We start from the raw sequence: 4,522 nt of genomic DNA on the forward strand, positions 1-4,522 counted from the left end.
TTTCTTCTGCTGTTTTTGATTCCGTTTTCAATTTTTATATTTATTTTGTGACTCCACATGATCATAAACCTACAAAGACATATAACTAAGGAAAATATAGTTAGATAAATAAAAATTGGGTTGCCTCCCAACAAGCGCTTCTTTAATGTCAATAGCTTGACAGTGGGCTCTCATGGAGCCTCACAGATGTGCAGAGCTTTGTTGAAACTCTCCAACACCAAACTTAGAGTTTGGATATGGGAGTTCAACACCAAACTTAGAGTTTGGTTGTGGCCTCCCAACACCAAACTTAGAGTTTGACTGTGGGGGTTCTGGTTGACTCTGCTTTGAGAGAAGCTTTTCATGCTTCCTCTCCATGGTTGCAGAGGGAGATCCTTGAGTTTTAAACACAAGGGAGTCCTCATTCCATTGAAGGACTATTTCACCTCTGTCAACATTAATCACAGCTCTTGTTGTGGCCAGGAAAGGTCTTCCTAGGATAATGGATTCATCCTCTTCCTTTCCAGTATCCAGCACTATGAAATCAGCAGGGATGTAAAGGCCTTCAACCTTTACTAACACGTCCTCTACTTGTCCATAAGCCTGTTTTCTTGAATTATCTGCCATCTCTAATGAGATTCTAGCAGCTTGCACCCCATAGATTTCCAGTTTCTCTATTACAGAGAGGGGCATGAGGTTTATTCCTGAACCAAGGTCACACAGAGCCTTAAAGATCATGGTACCTATGGTACAGGGTATTATGAACTTTCCAGGATCCTGTCTCTTCTGAGGCAATGTCAGTTGATCCAGATCACTTAGTTCATTGATGAACAAGGGAGGTTCAACTTCCCAAGTATCAATGCCAAATAATTTGGCATTCAGCTTCATGATTGCACCAAGAAACTTGGCAGTTTGCTCTTCAGTAACATCCTCATTCTCTTCAGAAGAGGAATACTCATCAGAGCTCATGAAGGGCATAAGGAGGTTCAATGGAATCTCTATGGTCTCTAGATGAGCCTCAGAGTCCTTTGGTTCCTCAGAGGGAAGCTCCTTATTGATCACTGGACGTCCTAGGAGGTCTTCCTCCTTGGGATTCACGTCCTCTCCTCTCCTCACAGGTTTGGACATGGTGCTTATGTCAATGGCCTTGCACTCTCCTTTTGGGTTCTCTTCTGTATTGCTTGGGAGAGTACTAGGAGGGATTTCAGTGATCCTTTTACTCAGCTGGCCCACTTGTTCTTCCAGATTTCTAATGGAAGACCTCGTTTCATTCATGAAACTCACAGTAGCCTTGGATAGATCAGAGACTAGATTTGCTAAATTAGAAGCATTTTGTTCAGAGTTCTCTGTCTGTTGCTGAGTGGATGATGGAAAAGGTTTATTATTGTTAAACCTGTTTCTTCTACCATTATTAAAGCCTTGTTGAGGCTTTTGATCCTTCCATGAGAAATTTGGATGATTTCTCCATGATGAGTTATAGGTGTTTCCATAAGGTTCACCTAAGTAATTCACCTCTGCTATTGCAGGGTTCTCAGGATCATAAGCTTCTTCTGCATAAGAAGCCTCTTGAGTACTGTTGGATGCAGCTTGCATTCCATGCAGACTCTGAGAGATCATATTGACTTGCTGAGTCAATATTTTATTCTGAGCCAATATGGCATTCAGAGTATCAACTTCAAGAACTCCCTTCTTCATAGGCGTCCCATTACTCACAGGATTCCTTTCAGAAGTGTACATGAACTGGTTATTAGCAACCATGTCAATGAGTTCTTGAGCTTCTGCAGGCGTTTTCTTTAGGTGAATGGATCCACCTGCAGAAGTGTCCAGTGACATCTTTGATAGCTCAGATAAACCATCATAAAATATATCCAGGATGGTCCATTCTGAAAGCATGTCAGAAGGACACTTTTTGGTCAACTGTTTGTATCTTTCCCAAGCTTCATAGAGGGATTCACCTTCTTTCTGTCTGAAGGTTTGAACATCAGCTCTAAGCTTGCTCAGCTTTTGGGGAGGAAAGTACTTGGCTAAGAAAGCCGTGACCAGCTTATCCCAAGAGTTCAGGCTGTCTTTGGGTTGAGAATCCAACCATAATCTAGCTCTGTCTCTTACAGCAAAAGGGAAAAGCATGAGCCTGTAGACTTCAGGATCTACTCCATTAGTCTTAACAGTATCACATATCTGCAAGAATTCAGTTAAGAACTGAAAAGGATCTTCAGATGGAAGTCCATGAAACTTGCAGTTCTGCTGCATCAGAGAAACTAATTGAGGTTTCAGCTCAAAATTGTTTGCTCCAATGGCAGGAATGGAGATGCTTCTTCCATGTAAATTGGAATTAGGTGCAGTAAAGTCACCAAGCATCTTCCTTACATTATTATTATTTTCGGCTGCCATCTCCTTTTTCTGTTCGAAAATTTCTGAAAGGTTATCTCTGGATTGTTGTATTTTAGCTTTTCTTAATTTTCTCTTCAGAGTCTTTTCAGGTTCTGGATCTGCTTCCACAAGAATGTTCTTATCCTTGCTCCTGCTCATATGACAAAGAAGAGGGCACAGAAAAATAATAATAATAATAGAGATTCTTTATACCACAGTATAGGGATCCCTGTGTGAGTAGAAGAAGAGGGGGAGACAAAGAATGTAATATAATGGAAGAAACACAACTGTGAGGATGGCAGAGATGTGAGATGAGATGTTAGGATATGAATGAATAAATAGAATAAGATGGGGGAGGGATAATTTTCGAAAATTATTTTGAAAAAGAGTTAGTGATTTTCGAAAATGGTTTTTGAAAATTGTTAGTATTTTTTCGAAAATTTTTTTTAAATTAAAAATAAAAATAATTAGTTAATTAAAAAGAAATTTTTGAAAAAGAGGGAAGATATTTTCGAAAATTAGAGAGAGAGATTTAGCTAGGTAGTTTTGAAAAAGTTAAGAAACAAACAAAAAGTTAGTTAGTTAGTTGAAACAAATTTTGAAAAGATAAGAAGTTAGGAAGTTAGAAAAGATATTTTGAAAAGATATTTTTGAAAAAGATAAGATAAGAAGATATTTTTGAAAGGATATGATTGAAATTAGTTTTGAAAAAGATTTGAATTTTAAAATCACAATTAATGACTTGATTCATAAGAAATCACAAGATATGATTCTAGAACTTAAAGTTTGAATCTTTCTTAACAAGCAAGTAACAAACTTCAAATTTTTGAATCAAAACATTAATTGATTATGTTATTTTCGAAAATTTGATATAAAAATAAGAAAAAGATTTTTGAAAAATATTTTTTTAATTTTCGAAAATAACTAAGAATTTTGAAAAAGATTTGATTTTTGAAAAAGATTTTGAAAAAGATAAGATTTTCAAATTGAAAATTTGATTTGACTCATAAGAAACAACTTGATTTTTAAAAATTTTTTAAAAAGTCAACTCAAATTTTCGAATTTGATGAGAGAAAAAGGGAAATATATTTTTTTGATTTTTGAAATTTTTATGAAAAACATGAAAATTATGCAATGCATGAAATTTTTAGATCAAAACAATGAATGCATGCAAGAATGCTATGAATGTCAAGATGAACACCAAGAACACTATGAATGTCAAGATGAACATCATAGACACAATTTTGAAAAATTTTTAATGCAAAGAAAACATGCAAGACACCAAACTTAGAATTCTTTAATGCTTACGCACTAAGAATTCAAGAATGCATATGATAAACACCATACAACACAAAACAAAAAATCATCAAGATCAAACAAGAAGACTTACCAAGAACAACTTGAAGATCATGAAGAACACTATGAATGCATGAAATTTTCGAAAAAATGCAAGATGCATATGCAAGTGACACCAAACTTATGATATGACTCAAGACTCAAACAAGAAACACAAAAATATTTTTGATTTTTATGATTTTCTAATTTTTTTGGATTTTTATTTTATATTTTTCGAAAAATTATTTTGAAAAAGAAAATAAGGATTCCAAAATTTTTAATATGAATTCCAGGAATCTTATGCTCTAAAGCTCCAATCAAAGGGTCAGGCATGGCTTAATAGCCAGCCAAGCTTTAGTATGTAACTCAGACATGACACGCCTGACATACTCATTCCCAAAGGAATTAGACATGGCTTTACAGCCAGCCAGGCTTCAACATGCTCCATGAAACACTAGAATTCATTCTTAAAAATTCTGAAAGGAAAATATATTTTTGAAAACATTTTTATTTTAGAACCCTCTCTTTTTTTTTTTTTCCGAAAACAGATGAAAAAAATTTTTTTTTGAAATATTTTTGAAAAATTTTTGAAAAGAAAACGAAAAGAAAGTTACCCAATCTGAGCAACAAGATGAACCGTCAGTTGTCCAAACTCAAACAATCCCCGGCAACGGCGCCAAAAACTTGGTGTTGTTGCCGGGATTGGGATCTCAGACGATTCTTGGCGCCAAACAGGAACAATTAAATCCCCGGCAACGGCGCTAAAAACTTGGTGCACGAAATTGTGATGTCCAGGCTCAAACAATCCCTGGCAACGTGAGCAACTTGGTACGCGTAA

At 35.6% G+C, this 4,522-nt stretch overlaps 1 non-coding gene across 1 annotated transcript; it reads left to right on the top strand.

The window, feature by feature from the left end:
* Nucleotides 1-1,866: 1,866 nt before the first annotated feature.
* LOC148569272 (small nucleolar RNA R71) lies at nucleotides 1,867-1,974 on the top strand. Its single transcript, XR_015881871.1, has one exon. It is a non-coding gene; the product is annotated as a small nucleolar RNA R71 (small nucleolar RNA).
* Nucleotides 1,975-4,522: the final 2,548 nt, after the last annotated feature.

This window comes from Arachis ipaensis, chromosome B4 (genome assembly GCF_059453495.1).
Source record: "Arachis ipaensis isolate K30076 ecotype BB chromosome B4, ASM5945349v1, whole genome shotgun sequence".
Lineage (NCBI taxonomy): Eukaryota > Viridiplantae > Streptophyta > Magnoliopsida > Fabales > Fabaceae > Arachis > Arachis ipaensis.